Here is an 18,148-nt window from a genome sequence, read left to right as displayed (position 1 = left end):
GTGGACACTACATCCCAGATGAAGTTTTGCTTCTTATTCACTGCTTACAACTGCTGGCAAAAACCAACAGGCAAGTGGGTGAAAGACCCCAAGAAAAGGAACCCGCTGTCCTGTCCCTTTCACCACAAGCTGTAGTACTAGGTAACAACATACTCAAACACTTTATCCTTGCTTTCAAAATATTGTAGGAACCTAAAAATATTAGTGAGTTCTTAGTGAAGGCCTGTGTCAAGATCAGTTCAAGTAGGAGACCTTTGTTTTGTCCCTGATATGGATTTCACGAAACTCCAATTAAGACTTTTGGGGGGGGGGGGCAGGGGGAGGGTGCCTGGGTGGCTCAGTTGGTTAAGCCTGTAGCTCTTTACCTCAGCTGAGGTCTTGATCTCAGGGTCATGAGTTCAAGACCCGTGTTGGGCTCTACACTGGGCATGACGCCTACTTTAAAAAAAGGATGAAGACTTTTTTCTTTTGATTGATGTTGGAAAACTGCAACATTTTTTTCTAAGTTTATTTATTTATTTTGAGTGAAACAGTGATCAGGAGAGGGGTAGAGAGAGAGGGAGAGACTCCTGAAGCGGTCAGAGCGGAGCCCAATGTGGGGCTTGAACCCATGAAACCGTGAGATCATGACCTGAGTCAAAAACAAAGCCAGACGCTCAGCCTACTGAGCCACCCAGGTGCACCAAGAAAAACTGCAAACATTTTTGAATGAATAGCTTTTTAAACTAGAAAGATAAAGCTGAATATAGGCTAAAATATACATTAACATATGTTAATATGATCTGGCAAGGATAGGCAGACAGTTTATCGTTCCAATAAAAGCAAGTGGAAAAAATCAAGATATTGGGCACATTCTGTTTATTTTAGATTTTTTTTTTCTTAAAGGAAGCCTTTGTAGATGGGGCTGTAAAGATAGGTTCACTTCTGTTCTCTTACATTGGTTTATTTTCTCTTTTGATTTTGTTTCCTTCTGTCCCTGGGAGTTACAATGAACAAGTCAGCAATATTTGTATTTATGTTCAAGATTTTACTTAATGCCACCTTTTCAATTTGATGTATTTATATTCAGGTTTTCGAGGCAGGAATGGAATTAGTGAGAAACTGACCCTCCGTAATAGAGAATCTTTTTCTGATAGAACAGTGGGACATAGCTGAACAGCACAGTGGACAGAGAGGGGCCTGGATTCCAGGTCTAACTCTGCCGCTTACTGATCTGCTCTGTGGCCTTAGGAGAGTTACTTCTTCCCATCCAGGCCTCCAGGTCCACATTTGTGGGTGTAGAAGTTAGACTAATGCTGAGGCTCCTTTCCACCTCTAATTATTTGTAGTTACTGCCCTGTCACCCAGAAAAACTGGAGCTCGGTCTGTCTGCTTACTCGCATCTCCCTCTCCCTCGTTCCTCTCTGTCCTCTCTCCTACTCCTCCACTCCCTTCTTTCTTCCTCTCCACTGATATTTTCCTTTTCGCCTGGAAAGGAGGTCAGAGCTTGTGCTCCAATGACCCAGGTCATTGAGCCAATGGCAGGAGATGAGGGAGGAGCAGACTAAGGTTAGAGTTGGAAATGGTGAAATTACTGAACCTGGAATCAGACACTGAGATCCCCTCGAGAAAAAAATCAGAACCTTGCGAGTGGTGGATACAACTCTTGTACTGACATGTAACGCTGCTCCTTGGATTCCAAATTCCTTAAAAGTCAACACATATCTCCCGGGTGTGTACTGCATCCATGATGGGCCAGGTGTGGGCTCACAAAGGTGAATAGATGCATCCACTACACTTATGAAGCCTCAACCGGCAGGAGAGTGAGCAGGAAATCTCCAATGGCTCAGTAGCTCTTACAAGCTTCACTTGTATTTCATTTGCCACTCACTCTTGGGGAGTGTAAAAAGCGTTTGGCAGGAGGGGCGCCTGGGTGGCTCAATCAGTTAAGTGTCCGACTTCAGCTCAGGTCATGATCTCTCCGTTTGTGAGTTCAAGCCCTATGTCGGGCTCTGTGCAGACAGCTCAGAGCCTGAAGGCTGCCTCAGATTCTGTTTCTCTCTCTGTGTCCCTCCCCCACTCATGCTCACGCACACTCTCTCTCTTTCTCTCGAATATAAACATTTTAAAAAAAAGCTTTTGATTGGAAATGGCTGTGAGTAGTGGAATTTCATCTGTTTTTGAGGTCAAAGGGCTAAACTGACAAGGGTGTATTTAGGTAGAAATCAGACAATGTCGACTGCAACAGTGACGCCTAACATACCTAGCGGCCCACTGGTAAAAGTTCTGTTTTTGATGGGCTCTGTCTAAATGAAACCAGAGAGAGAGGAAGTGGTAAGAGTGCAGTGTTCTGCACCTTAGCCTGTAAACCCTGCTTTGCCACTTAGGAGCTGACCCTCTGATGGGGATCGTTACAATTACCTTATAAGGTTGTTGAGATTAGAGCTAGCCTCTGGCACTGAAGCCACCCCCAATAAAGGGCAATTAATATTAGCTAGTATATTAGGATATACATTCTTATTATAGGTTCTTAATATATATTATATATTATAATGTCTAATACATTTTTATATATACATAATATAATATATTAACTTAATATTATTTAATAGTATTATTTTTCATGTAGCCCAAGTACAGGAAATAAAGTGTCATGAAAATAGACGCAGCAGAAGATAGGGTGTGCACAGTAATGAATGGGTAATTTTTTTCAGGGCCCTTTACGTTCACGGTAGTGTAAATATGAATCAGTTATTCATCACCCCACATTTGGATCTCTGCACATCTTGCCATTGTAAGGATGTTTACCAGCCTTCCATCGTTTTGGACACATGGGGCTTACCCGACCCTGTAGTCATTTGTCTGGATGTCACTGGGCACAAGTTCACTAATCAGTAATTGCACTGTGTCCATTGCAGCCTTCGACCTTGACCTTCAGGTCAAGTTGTCCACCTTTTAAAGGACCTGGTTCCAAATGACTTTAAGGATATGGACCCAATACAAATCTGATCAAAGTTATAGAAAGTCTTCCTGGCAAGATTCTCACCAACACATTTTGCTTATGTTGGGGGAAGGGACGATGTTTTCAAGCCTCTCTAACCTCATTAATAGACCTGTGAGAGGTCTGTGGATTCCAGCTAAAGAACTAGAATAAACAGTGTGTCTTTCAGAGAAATGGTGAGAAACGAGTTGGCCTCTGTGTGATGCCCAAGAAATGAGTTTTTCTGGAACTTTTGAGCACCTAACCTGGTTTTAGCCCCTACAAGTGTGGTGTCCTGGAATTGACACGGGCTCTGTAGAAGGGACTTAGAATCCAAGAGCCAGTCCTGCCGCCTCCTCCTCCGCGGCTGTTTATTCTGCTCCTCTGGGGACAGGAGTCGTACCTTTAGCAACAACCAGGGTGTGGAGGAGGCTGGCTCCATCTTGGTACTTGGCCTTGTGTTGAGTTGAGAGTAAGGTCACTCTAGTGGAACCTGAAGGTAATTGCTCTGTTCGCCAGTAGAACAGCCATCTGGCTTCAGGGATTCATCTGAAAATCAGATTTGGCAGTTCGACGTAGAGCAACTGAACGTTGTTCGCGGAAACCGTGCACGTCCCCAAGCGCCCACCTCAAGCTGCAAGCACCCCTCTTTATTAGAACAAGTACTGAGCTCCTCCACACCCACAAATCCTGCTTTGCATCATCCTCTTTTCCTTCTTTTTATTTTTATTTTATTTATTTTTTTTTATTTTTTTTTCAACGTTTATTTATTTTTGGGACAGAGAGAGACAGAGCATGAACGGGGGAGGGACAGAGAGAGAGGGAGACACAGAATCGGAAACAGGCTCCAGGCTCTGAGCCATCAGCCCAGAGCCCGACGCGGGGCTCGAACTCACGGACCGCGAGATCGTGACCTGGCTGAAGTCGGACGCTTAACCGACTGCACCACCCAGGCGCCCCTCTTTTCCTTCTTTTAAAAATAAACTACTCATCGGGGCGCCTTTGTGGCTCAGTTGGTTAAGCCACGGACTCTTCCTTGGTTTCGGCTCAGGTCATGATCTCACGGTTTGTGAGTTCGAGCCCCACATTGGGTTCTGTGCTGACAGCTCGGATCCTGCTTGGGATTCTCTCCCTCTCCCTCTCTGCTGAAAAGCAGAGTGCCTTTTCAGGGCGAATGCTACAAGCTAAGAAAGAGAGATTAAGAGGCAGATAGGGTCCCTGGAGAAAGACACCATAAACAAAGTACATCGTTATTTAATCACAACTGTAAAAAGTACTACAAAGAGAAGTACAGAGAGCTAAAAGAAAAAGTAACACCGTATCAGTGACAGAGCCAGGAGCTATTCCAGACGCGCTGCATGCACCAGCTCATTTAAACCCAGAGCAAGACACCACTATTGGATCCATCACGAGATCAGGAAAGTGAGTAACAGAGAGATGAGGTCCTTTGCTCGTGGCCATGCCGTTAGCAAATTAGCTAAATTAGGATTTGAGCCTCGAGCAGTGTGAGTCCCGAGTCTTTAATGGTAACAACGACACAATGGCTTCTACTACGATAAAATGACTTTTAGTCTATGCTTTTAAGGATAAATGGCATTAGATGGGCACTTGCCACCCTCTCTTGTGCTTTGAGGTGGGAAGAATATCACACAGAAGAAAAACTAGGAGAGAACCAGGTGGCCGGAGCCCGGGGAGGGAGGGAAGACTAGGCAGGAAGTAGGGCGGGGGGTGGGGGAGGGTAGTAGGGGCAAGGCCAGGTGGACTGCGTAAGGGAGGGGAGCTTTCTTCTGACTGAATTCGATCAGTTCTGAAGTTAACCCCCCCACACACCATAAAGACCCTCTCGGGAGCCTATAATGTAAAGAAATCCAGGGGAGTTCTCCTGAGCTGACTAGATTATTTCAGATCAGCTTACTCTTATGGATAGAAAACAACCTGCTTGAGGATGTTTATGTGTGTCAGCCACCTGTCCCATTGGTGTCTTTTCCAAGCCAAACATGTTTTCTGCCTTTCCTGGGGCCTGCAGAACTACAGTGTTCCATAAGGGTCCACACAGCCACGTTGCCCCTGTGGCTGGTTCAATCATCATCATCATCATCGTCATCATCATCATCATGCCTCACACTTTGTGGCTGATGCTGTGTTGGTCGCTTCCCGTGCATTCTGGTGTTTCAGCCTCAGATCCATGAGGTAGCCAGGTTCTGTTACTCTCCATACTTTTCAGATAAAGAAACCGATTTACAGGGGCGAAACACGACTGCCCAAGGTCCAACCGGCAGAGTCAGGGCTTGCATCCAATGTCCAAGCCCACCCAGGCTTCACCCTACACCATGTTGCCTCCCCGCGCAGGGCACTTCTTATATTACAGATGTGAAAAACATCCAACGTTAATGATAGAACCGATTCTCATGCTTGGGTTTTACATTAAGTTTCATTGTCTAGGCCAAAAGTTAGATTTCATAGGGAAAAACAAAACAAAACAAAACTAAATAGAACACCATGGATCTTCCCCATGACCTGAAGCAACCTGTAAACATGTTACAGATTTACTAGCCCAAGAGATACTTTACCAGCCCACCAGCACCTGAATTAGCAACACTGGCAAAAAAAAAACCCCAGAGGGATCTCAAGGGGGTGGGGCATCTGTATTTGGATACTAACCAGTAGGTGTTTGTAAGAGAGAAGTAAGAGGCAAAACAATAGTTTTAATAGGCATTGGGTGCAGACTTTGTGCCAAGCTCTGTGCTAAGTGCCTTACATGTATTCATTTATTTATTCCTCACAACTAACCTTATGAAGTTGGTCATATTCATATCTCCATTTAACAGGTAAGAACCAGAGGATTTGTTTCTCTTTCTTCCGCTTTTGTCCCCCTCTGCCCTAATCGCATAGTAACCAGATTTTTCTTGTATAGGTGTCCCCAGATCATGTCTCCCCTATACCTAGAAGCCTCCAATAGCCTTCCCCTGCATTTAAAATAAAGCCCGTGTTCCTTACTACAGCCCACAGTGAAGTCAATGACACAGCCCAGTGTTTTTCAGACTTCTGCGTGTATCCGAGTGACCTGGAGGACTTGCTAAAGCAGATGGCTGAGCGCCACTCTGCATTTCTAACAAGCTCTGGACGGTAGGGACCACACTTCGAGAACCACTGATGAACTCTGTGACCTTGTCTCCCCTGTCCTTTTCCTTTTGGTGGCCAAGCTCCAGCCACACTTGCTGCCTTTTTTTTTTTTTTTTTTTTTTTTTTTTCTTAAACTGTTGAAGTCTCTGAGTCTCATCACTGAGAAGTGATGAGTCGTCACTCCCAAGGGGGTGAACCTTGGCTCTTGAGGGACAAAAAACAAAACAAACAAAAGAAAACCCCACAGACATTGCACTAGTTTGTGGCCCTCCAAAGCTCAACTCCACCCAACAGGAATACAATATATCTGTGTTATCAAAATTTCACGGAGAAGGAGAGCACTAGGGGGGAAAATGTCTAGAGAGGATCCTTAAGAGTGTAATAGTGAAAAAAAAAAGTTGTGCCATGTATCTTAAACAAGGCATACTCCTGCCACAGGGCATTAGCACTTATTTGGCCATCTGTCTGGAATGTTCTTTTCCCAGATATTCCCAAAACTAACTCCTTATCATTCCCATCACAGATTAAGTGTCATTTCCTCAAGTAGCCCCTTCCTGACAACGCTAACATAGTAATTTTCCTGCATCACGTTATTCTGTGTTCTTGTTTTCATGGTCCTCAGCGTGATCTGAAATCATCCTGTGGATTGGTTGGTTTCTTTGTTGGCTGTCTCCTCTACTAGTGAGCCTATAAGAAAGGAGCTCCTTGGCTGTGTCCCTGCCGAATATCCCGAGTCTGTGATAAATTCTGGCACCCAATGACAGCGTGATAACTATTTGTGAATCCCAGAATGGATGGTAATCACATACTGGATAAAATGGTCTCGCTGAGATCTGAAGCCGGGCATTCAGACTTTAGACCTCCGGCCTAAGTTCTCCTGAAACCCGAGGGCTATTGACTGGAAGTACCTCATGGGAAGGATGCAGTCAAAATTTACTGGGCCCCGCAGATTACTCTGCTCAACCAGAGTTATCCAACAGGCAAGGGAAAGGAGCAAATTTTCCAAGGCTTTTTCCCAAATTACTTAATTCCAGTCCTATCACTTAATTTTCACCCCAGGTTATCACAGGCAGGAAGAAAAGCGGGGGGGGGGGGGGGGGGGGAGAAAATCCCATTCATTTGAGGTGAGGAGATCTGTGCTAAGGATTATAATTTTATCCTCCCATTTTTTTTTTTTAATTTTTTTTTTCAACGTTTATTTATTTTTGGGACAGAGAGAGACAGAGCATGAACGGGGGAGGGACAGAGAGAGAGGGAGACACAGAATCGGAAACAGGCTCCAGGCCCTGAGCCATCAGCCCAGAGCCCGACGCGGGGCTCGAACTCACGGACCGCGAGATCGTGACCTGGCTGAAGTCGGACGCTTAACCGACTGCGCCACCCAGGCGCCCCTATCCTCCCATTTTACAAATGAGAAAATGATGGCTCAAAAAAGTTTAATCAAATGCCCAAGGCCACAGAGCCAGCAATTAAAGAAGCTGTGAAGCCCACCATTTTCTTTCTCTTCCTCTGGGACGTCGCCTTGAGGCTGACACACATGATTATCCACTATTATCGTTAGAGGGTCGGCCATATCCAAGAGCCAACACACTCCACATCATTTCCTGCATCACAGGGAGTTCTACTGAACAGTGATGCAAAAGATTTGCCATTTTGGGGACATCTGGGTGGCTCAGTCGGTTAAGTGTCTGACTCTTGATTTCGGCTCAGGTCGTGATCTCACAGCTGGTGGGACCGAGCTCCGCATCAGACTCTGCTCTGATGGCCTCAGAACTTGCTTGGGATTCTCTCTCTTTTCTGTCTCTCTGCTTCTCCTCCTGCTCTCTCTCTCTCTCTCTCTCTCTCTCTCTCTCTCAAAATAAATTAAAAGAAAATATTTTTAGAAACCTACAAAAAAAAAAAAAAAAAAGATTTGCCCTTTTCACCTCTGCCCAGTCTTGATTAGGAAAGTGGGAAGGTCACTTAAAATGACCTATCTCATTATCTGTACACCAAAGAAGAATAATTTCTGATCACTTCCATTATGGCATTATATTTATTTGTCTGATTCCCCACCCACCAAACAAAAGGTACAGTTATTATTTTATCCCCAAGAGCCTGACACACAGTAGGTGGTCAAAAAATATTCATTCACTGCAAAGCAAACCAAATAAATCAATGAATGAAGCCAGCAAAATGGAGAGTGTTGACAATTTGGTGGAAATTTGGTATTCTGTAATCAAAGGGAAGCAATGATAAAATGGAATACTATTGGGGTGCCTGGGTGGCTCAGTTGGTTAAGCATCCAACTTCGGCTCAGGTCATAATCTTGTGGTTTGTGAGTTCGAGCCCCATGTCGGGCTCTGTGGTAACAGCTCAGAGCCTGGATCCTGCTTCAGATTCTGTGTCTCCCTTTCTCTCTGCACCTCCCCTGCTCATGCTCTCTCTCTCTCTGTCTCTCAAAATAAATAAATAAACATTTAAATTCTTTTTTAAATAAAATGGAGTATTATCCAGTTACAGGGAAAAAAAAATAGCCCAGGTTGCCTTCCATGCCATTTTCGTTAATAACTTAACCATTGTGGAGGCGGGGAAGGAGACACACATGAATCTCAGTAAGAACTGAGCGAAACCTCACTTGCCTGTAGCACAAAAGGAAAGGCATTGTAATGGAACAAAACAAAGTTCTACAAATACTCCTAATTCCCAGCCACAATGTTTGTGGAAACCTAGGGGTGACTTCGGCAGGTCCCCCACTTTCAGTCCCTGCCAGCACCACAGGGGCCACTTTCTTTGTACAAATAAATCACGTCTCTTTGATAAAACTGTTCCCCGCTCCAGTGCCTTAAACCCTCTAGGACTCCTCTAGGAATAATAGTTCTCAAGCCAGAAAAACCAGGACTTTCATCACCAGGGCTGTTATAAAATTCTCCAATTAAAAAAAAAAATTTTTTTAACGTCTATTTATTATTGAGAGACAGAGCATGAGCAGGGGAGGGGCAGAGAGAGGGAGACACAGAATCTGAAGAAGGCTCCATGCTCTGAGCTGTCTGCACAGAGCCCGGTGTGGGGCTCGAACTCACAAACAGCGAGATCATGACCTGAGCTGAAGTCAGATGCTTAACCAACTGAGCCTCCCAGGTGACCCAAAATTCTCCAATTTTTTAAAAGTGCATTTCTTTTCATTGACTTTAGTCTAAGAAAAGGCTTCAGGGATGGGCAAAGTGAGCACTTGAGGCAGCCAGGAACGTGCGGATGGAGCATTGAAGATTCCCAAAGGACCCATGGGTTGGGAGAACTGTATTCTCCTCACAATTCTAATTTCCTGCTAATGAAAGTCCTCCCACTGTCAAATGCACAAGATGAAACATCGCATGTAGGAGCTAACATGTATTTTAGTAGTTGTTGTTGTTGTTTTCAACTTGAGTCCTTAGTGAATATTTTGTAAAGGTCAGGAGAATGGGGCAGTAGAAAGCAGGAACTACGATCTAAAGTCTTGGCTCTGTCTAGCTGTGTGACCACGAAGAAGTCACATCCCTTCTTTGGAGGCTTCGGTGGCCTCATCTATGAAATAGGGACAGGACACTCTGGCACGTTAAAACTTGTAAAGTTTAAAAGAAAAAGTAGAAATGAAGGCACTTTGAAAGTTTAAGCACTCTAGACAGGAAAAGTGGCATTAGTACTAATATAATAGTAATTTATATCACTTGCTCCTTTCTCTGCGGTAGAGTTCAAGGGCAGAGTAGGACCTACTTAGCGCCGGAACATGGCCTTTGAGAACATCTATCCTGAAGGAGTGTGTGTAGCAATTGCTTGGTTTTATTAGTGAAAAGTATAATAATACTCTTAAAACGTGCATGTGCTCTGCTAAGTATTTTATGTATATTATCTCATATGACCCCCCCCCCACCCCTCCAGCCCTAGGAAGTGGGTACTATTAGTATTCACATTTTCAGATGGGGAAAACAAGGCTCAAAAGAAGTAAGGTCACCTGAACAAGGCCACACAGGAGCTGAAGAGCAGAGCTGGGGTTGAAACCCAAGTCTGTCTGACTCCAGAGCCTATACTCTTGACCTTCACCCTTCCAAATAATACCCTGTATTTTAAAAAGTAACAATAGCTGCTTCTTATGGAATGCTTACCATGTATGAGGCAAAAATATTCCCGTGTCACAGCAGCTACTCAGAGAGTAGCTGAGTGGCTTGTCTGAAGTCTCCAGCCAGTTAAAGGCAGAGCCAGGCTGAGACGTTATATCCATCTGACGTCTGCGGGGCTGTTCCCAAACCACTGCCCTGCACCCAGTGGCTAAGTGGGCAGGCTCCCCCCTGTGTTATCCCCCTGACTAAAGCAAGTATGATGGAAAAGGCACTAGGAATTCCAGAACTTAATGATTTCCCAGTGAGTTTGCATAAGCTCCCATCCAGGCCGCTCTTTCCAGAAGCACCCATGCTTTTTTAAGTGACCCAGCCCCTCACCGCCCTCAGAGAGGCTATTCCAGAACAGCAAGTCCAAGCAGCAGTGCTGAGGCAGGGCCACAGGGGAAAATATTTGGTTCCCTGGATACAGCTGCATATGTTGGGTGAGATTTCCTCTCACAAGACTCGGTCCCTTCTGCCGGAGGCCGAGCGGAACTGAGATCCAAACGGCAGCAGTGCAAGCGGGGAGAAACTTGCCGACAGAGCATAATGATACATGCTCAGTTCTGCTTGTGAATGAAAAAGCTGGAAATGCCTTTCACCCATGCTGTAAGGTCACGGCGGCTGCCCACAGCAGGGAGAAGAGTTCCACTGGTTTGATAGATTCCAGAAAGATAGCACCACAGTTGGTTGTGATCTGGTGATTAACAGGCAAAGGAGTTAACTCACTTGCCAAGGAGACCTTGACAGAAAGAGGGAGAAGACTCAGAAGCAGAGCAGCAGATGGAAATAAAGGGAATTTCATTCATTCCACACGTATTTATTAAGCCCCGTGATGGGCTCAGCACTGTTTCAGGAACTAGGAGAGCAGCAGTAAATGAAACTTCCCTTCCAGTGGCAAGAGAACAGGAAAAGCAAATGGCACTGAGCATTTGAAAGGAGTGCAGTCCTTGATCAGCAGACCCTCAGCAGTGAGCTTGCGTCCTGGGGATTTGGGGAGGTATCATACTAAGGTGTAACAGGTATCTTTTTTGTTGGCCTCTGTCTGCCAGGCTAGGTGCTCTGTTGGTAGGTATCATTAGTCCCATTTTATTTATTTTTTAATACTTTATTTCTGTTTTGAGAGAGAGAGAGCACAAGCGGGTGAGGGGCAGAGAGAGGAGGACAGAAGATGCAGTGGGGGCTCTGTGCTGACAGGGTGACAGCAGCAAGCCTGATGTGGGCTTCGAACTCATGAACCGCGAGATCATGACCGCTGAATTTCTCCAGGGTTATTCTGGTAAGTGTTTAACAAGAGATTCTCTGGAGAAAAGGGCCCAGATGTATATATAGCATTTGCCAATTTCTGTGGTGTATATACTCTCACCTTGGCCGACCTCACGTTACCGCTGTTATCTGACTGGGAAGAGGTGAACAATAGCCTGCCGCCATTAAATAGTATTGCTGCCCTACTGACTCAGTAGACATAAATAACCTCATGAGCAAAGATGATCGTCAAACACAAATAACTGGAAAATGATGAGTTTTGAGCATTTATTACCTGTATTTTTTTTTTTTAATAAGCTCCATGCCCAACGTGAGGCTTGAACTCATGACCCAGAGATCAAAAGTCGCATGCTCCACCAACAGCCAGGTGCCTTTTATTACCTGTATTTTTTTTTTTTTCAACGTGTATTTATTTTTTTGGGGACAGAGAGAGGCAGAGCATGAATGGGGGAGGGGCAGAGAGAGAGGGAGACACAGAATCGGAAACAGGCTCCAGGCTCTGAGCCATCAGCCCAGAGCCCGACGCGGGGCTCGAACTCACGGATCGCGAGATCCTGACCTGGCTGAAGTCGGACGCTTAACCGACTGCGCCACCCAGGCGCCCCTATTACCTGTATTTTTAATGTGATTTATTTTGTTGTAAGTTTATGTGCTATAATTTTTAATATTGGGTTGTGCTTAACAACCAGCTCAAAAATGAGACTATAGGCTCTCATGGGTTGCCATGACACAAGTCCACATCACCATCGTCTCTCCTGAAAGATTCTTTTCCCCTCATTGTATTTTTCTAGTTCTGGCTCAGAAATGGCTTATGGCTCCTTTTTCATATTTCCTTTGTCTCCTTGACCTGTGGCCTCCCACAGCTTTTTTGTTTGTTTGTTTCATTTTAATCACTGAAGCCTGAGTTAACCTCAAAAAAAAAAAAAGGGGGGGCGCACCTGGGTGGCTCAGTCAGTTAACCATCCGACTTTGCCTCAGGTGATGATATCACAGTTCGTGGGTTCGAGTCCCGTGTCAGGCTCTGTGCTGACACCTTGCTCAGAGCCTGGAGCCTGCTTCAGATTCTGTGTCTCCTTCTCTCTCTGCCCCTCCTCCATTTGCGTGCTCTCTCTCTCTCTCTCTCTCTCTCTCTCTCAAAAATAAAGAAATGTAAAAAAAAAAAAATTTTTTTTTTTTTAAGAAGACTTAATCCCATTGAAAATGCAAGCTGCACCAAGTGACCAAGAATTTTCTTCACTAAATGTTAGAAGCCTGTAGGTTGAGAAGGGAGCGTTTTTTCCGTGATGGTAAAATGAGTCCTGGACATTATGAGTAAGACATTTTCTATATCGTCCAGCACGTGCTCGACTTTTCTGTTTTCGCAATTTGGTGATGCTTTTCTAAATTCCCTACCCAAATGTGACTTTTCTACCAACCCAGCTAGTGCTCTGGAACCTAATACAATCCGTCTGTATTATTTATAAACTTCCCAAGGACTGATTTCAGCCTCTACTTGTACATGGACCACAAAGAACAAAGAGACTTTGAAAAGCATAAACCAGAGACATTCTAACAGGGGTTGGTGAAAAATGGAAGCGAGAAAGCTCCGACAATGAAAGTGTACTCCAAAACAAATGGAAAGTTGGTTTTGGTTTTCTAATTAATTTTTGTGCAGCTTTAGGTTTCCTGGGCAGTAGATGTGATTTATGTGCTCTGTGGATGGCATACGTTCGGCCCAGATTTCCGAATGGGCTGTACAGTGAATAAACGGTACCTAGAATATCTTTCAATTGCCAAGTGCTGCAGTTTATTTTTAAAATCCCTTCACCCGAGCTGTGCTTGTCTTAACGTTTAAGTTTTTGAAAGACGCAGTACTTTCGCCCATTCCTACAGGCTGTTTTTCACGGGAGAAGAGAAAACTGACAGTTGGCAAAGCAGAAAGTTTCCAAACCACAGGGTGTCTGCTCCTTGCATAATCACCAAAGCCAAAATTTCCATTTTCTACAAGTTGATGGGAGAACTTCATTTCTGGTCGAACCTGAACTGCAGACAAAAGCTAAAATCCCCCACCCTAGCCCGTGGGCTGTGCTCTTGGCTTTTCTTGGTTACACTTGGTGACTTTTCCTGTTTACAATGTCCGTGTCCTCCCGTTTTTTTCTTTTCTTTTTCGACTCGATACTGTACCATGACTTCTAAAAATACAGCCTAACAACTGGTTTTAAGTAAAGAGGATGTTTCTTTCTGGAAAGGAATGGCGGATATATCCTGCATGGTTTTCTGAAAATAAACATTTGACGGTCTCTCATCGGTGCCTAACCCGAGTTTCTCACTGGAAAAGCGCAGAGTATCTCTAAAGAGAATCCTGCTTTTCATTGCAGCTTCGCCCATGACAGTATGTCACCTGTTTCCCCCACTTGCTGTTGGGTGAGCTCTTAGTTGAGTTTGCCTCAGGCCTTTAGTAGCTAGGAAGCATGGGGAAGTTGTTCTCAACTTCTTGGGGTCTCTACTCCTTCAGTGTGAAACGGAGGGCCAAAAATACCTGCTTCACAAGGTGGCTGTAAGAATTCAGAGCATGTCATGGATGTCAAAGCACATGACTCAGACATAACACTTATTTCCATTTCGTGTGGGTTGAGAACAAAAGCAGCCGGTCAGGCCAAGACACCCCCTGGTCACAATCAGATAAGAAGCAAGGTTTATAAGTGTTTCCCCAGCTTTGGGTACTAGGGCAGCTAAAAATGGCAGTTTTGAGCTAGTCTGTTGATTATCCCTGAGAAATCAGAATGGCATTCATCTTCAGCTCTGGGTCCACCACTCTCTCCAGGGTTTAACTGGCAGATTGACTTTCAACTGAAATCTGACAGCTTGGCCTCTTAATAATCCAGGAGAACTTTTTCCTTGAGAAAAATAATTGTTTAAACAACTTAAAATAACCACTTACAGTTAACATAATAGCACTCAGCAGCTTACAAATCATTTCCACTAGTCATAGTACTCGGTGCACTAGAGTAAGAGTAAAGCTGATAATGCACTCCAGGCACTTAGCACAGACTCTAACACCTAATCTATAACCAATAAATAGAGCGTGTTACTGGTGATAGGATTATCATCTGTACTTTTGAGGTAGATTTGAGGTTCAACCTGTATTAATACAAGAGACAAACAAAGCTAAGTAAGATTGATTCTTATCATTCTCATTTCACAGGGGCAGAAACTGAGATTTAGAGAGATACCATGATATTGATGCCCTACTCTGAGTTAAATGGCAGAGCTGGGACACAATCCAGGCCTCCTGATTCTAAATCCTGGCATACCTCGCAGACACCAGGCTGGGGGCTCCTGATGGCCTTCAGCTCCAGATATAATAAGTAGTTTTGTTTCTTTTCCTTTCTTTCTTCCTTTGAAAGTTGGGCTTTCTTTTCGCCAGCCTTAAGAGATCAGGCTATAATCTGATAAGCGATTGTCTTTTATGAGACTGCCCTCCCCAGAGACTGTCTGCTAAAGCTGACCAAAATTCCTAGCCAGGCTTATGCTGGAGCTGCAGAAAATGGCTGTTCCCTGGCCAGCCTTCCTGGTTTGCTTTTCTTCAGCCTCTGCCTGAAAGGAGTTTGCAGTTGAATGCTAATGTTCGGAAAACAGCGTTATCCCTTCCATCTGTAGTGGGTGCCTCTTGTCAAGAACAGTGGTCCAATATAAATTCTGTCTATCAATTTCCTAATTTCTCACACTTCCAGGGTAAGATACGGGTTGTACAGATGCTCAGCACTTAATTCCGTTGCTAGTTGAGCTATTTCAGAGCCCTTACGATAGTCTGAAAATATTTGTTTAATTGTTAATAATTTCTTTTCTTCTCCTTATGTCTAGAGCAGTTGTTCTCAACCAGGAATGATTCCCCCACTCCCACCCCCAGGAGACATTTGGCAATGTCTGGAGATATATTTGGTGGCCACAAGCAGGGTGGAGGTGTTACTGACATCTGGTGGGTAGAGGCCAGGGATGTTGCTAGAAATCCTACAATACACAAGACGGCCCTCATAGAATTATGATGTCTATTCCTACCCAGAGCAGTGCCTACACTTTGAAAGTGCTCAATAAATATTAGTCGAGCAAATGAATGAAAACCTGTTTCAGACCTATACTATGTTAATGGCATTGTGTTCTAGACTGTATCTTAAGCCCAAAGTGTTGTGGAGTCAGACCCAAATAAATGATAAATGTCATTGATAAATGTCATCCTGTGCCCAGAGCGTTCACATAAGCATGACAGAGCCAGCAGCCCAAGCAGGGGGAACAGGGGGGATGAAGTCCATCCTGATGTTCAGTGAAAATCAATAACAAACATATAGACACTCACTGTTTTTAGCAGCTACCCATATTTTTTTTCAGTGCAGGGCCAGGTGGTAGCCAAGGAATAGTGATTGCAAAAGCCTTGTGCCTCTTTTGGCCTTGGTGCCACATAGTGACCTGAGCCCGGAAACTCTGGTTTGGTGAGTCTAAATGCGGCTCTTCCAAAACAGTGTTTTACTTGGTGGTCAGGATGATATGTTAAATGCCTCAGCTATGTCTTTTAACATATAAGGCCTATTAGATGGGAAATACCTTACAGCAGAAGTAATATAGCAGTGAAGGCCACAGATTCTGCAGTCAGAATGCCTGTGTTTCTACCTTTCTGAGACTCCTCCCATCTCTGTGCCTTTGTGGAGTTGGAGTCAGTCATTTACCTTCTTGGAGCCTCGATTTTTCTCATCCACAAAATGAGGCTAGTGTTGGAATCTGCCTCACAGGCTTGTTATGAAACGAATTCAGGGGCACGTGGCAGGTTCAGTCAGTGGAGCATGTACTTCTTAATCTTGGATCGTGAGTTCAAGCCCCACATTGGGAGTTGAGATTACTAAAAATAATTTAATAAGATGAAATAAAATAAAATAAAGTAAAATAAAATAAAATAAAAACATAATTGAAAATGAATTTAAATAGCCCATGTAAATAAAGGAAAGGGCTCGGATTAGTGCCAGGCACGTGGTTAATGGCCATTAATTATTGTTAACATTTTTCCTAAGTCAGATCACTCAGTTACCCAGTTTTGTCTTTGGAAAACGGAATTCTCCACTTCTTTATCATTCTCGTCACCCAGCCAATTTTCCTTTCTCCCTTTGCTGCTTTTATGCCACCTGCCCCTCTCCCTCTCACTACCTCCTTTTTGCCCTCTACTCCCAGCGAACCTACAAGACATGCAGGAGTCCTGCTCCTATGCAACTAAGGGAACCTGAGATTCCACCCCAGTTCATAGTAACATGACTCAAGACAAGTTACCTAACCTCTCTGCACTTCACTTTTGTCATCTACAAAATCTAAATTGTAAAACTCTTCGCCTCCCAGGAATGTAAGTAGCATGAGAGGAGAAACTTGCACGTGCACTCACATGACATAGTAAGTGGTTATAGAAGCTAGGAGAATCGTTCGTTGAGATTGGTAAAAGAGGTTCCCGATGATTGCACATTGGGAGGGTAGGCACCATCTTGAAAGAACTCGAAGGAAAATCACAGCTGACTCGGTATGGAGACATCTGTGTCAGTCTAGGCCATTCTCTGAACGGGAGTGTCAATAGCTCATATTCAGTCAACACCCAGAGATGATATAAAGGAGCCCCTGTTCAGCTAGGATTGACATCATTTGGGTGAAATATAAAACTCCGTCCACTCAATAGATCCCAAAGTAAGAACGTCCTAGATACACCCTTCTACCTCTCTCCAGTTCTTCCAGAATATCTCATCTGATGAAGAGTTTAATAGCACACCTTGTTTTCAGGGTAGAAAGCTTGTTTGTTATGTAGAGAGTCTGTCTGGGCCAAGGCTTGGGAGGTGTTTTGGAACATCCTCACTTTACATTATGCTATGCAAATTTAAATCATTTGTGAAATTATTTCATTATTAACTGTGTCTATGTTCTGAGCAGTAAAGGCGTTCCTTCACTCAGGTATTTATTGACCACATCCTTACCCTGCAGACACTGTTCTAGGCCCTGGGGATACAGTAGTGAACAAATCTATCAAGGTCTCTGCCATGAAATCTAACATTCTGATGGTGAAAGATAAGGACAGAGGGATGCCTAGGTGGCTAAGTGGGTTAAGCATTCGACTCTTGATTTGGGCTCAGGCCATGATCTCATAGTTCGTGAGTTTGAGCCCCACATCAGGCTCCTTGCTGACAGTGCAGAGATTCTCTGGGATTCTCTGTCTCCCTCTCTCTCTGTCCCTCCCCCACACTCTCTCTGTCTCTCTCAAAATAAATAAATAAGCTTTAAAAAAAAAAAAAGAAAGATGACAGAAAAACAAAAAACTAACAAAAAGTATTAGCTATAAAGAAAATAAAGCAGCATGATATGAGAGAGTATCCAGTCTCCACTTTATTCTGAGGACAGTCCTCTTAGAAACAGTGGCTTTTGATTTAAGATCTGAAAGATGTGAAAGGACCTAATCATGCAATGACCCAGGGAAGGGCATTCCAGAGGGAACAGCAAATGCAAAATTTCAAAGGAGGAACAACCTTTATTTTGAAAACAAAAAGAAGGCCAGTGTGGATGGTATGTTAGTACAAAGGCAGATGGCTTGGAAATAAAATTAGAGAGGGTAAGGGGTTGGTTGCGTGGACATTGTTGACCAGGTAAGGAGTTTGGGCAATTTTAAGCAAGAAAGTGAAGGGATTTC

The 18,148-nt window shown here is 44.1% G+C and overlaps 1 protein-coding gene across 12 annotated transcripts in view; it reads left to right on the top strand.

Moving 5' to 3' along the window:
* The window catches only part of FRMD4B (FERM domain containing 4B), a 324,897-nt gene that overhangs the window by 179,836 nt on the left and 126,913 nt on the right, over nt 1-18,148 (top strand). The window lies entirely within an intron of this gene.

The sequence above is a fragment of the Leopardus geoffroyi genome, chromosome A2, assembly GCF_018350155.1.
Source record: "Leopardus geoffroyi isolate Oge1 chromosome A2, O.geoffroyi_Oge1_pat1.0, whole genome shotgun sequence".
Taxonomy (NCBI): domain Eukaryota; kingdom Metazoa; phylum Chordata; class Mammalia; order Carnivora; family Felidae; genus Leopardus; species Leopardus geoffroyi.
The sequence above is the reverse complement of the archived record's forward strand: the minus strand, read 5'-3'. Positions and strand labels throughout refer to the sequence as shown.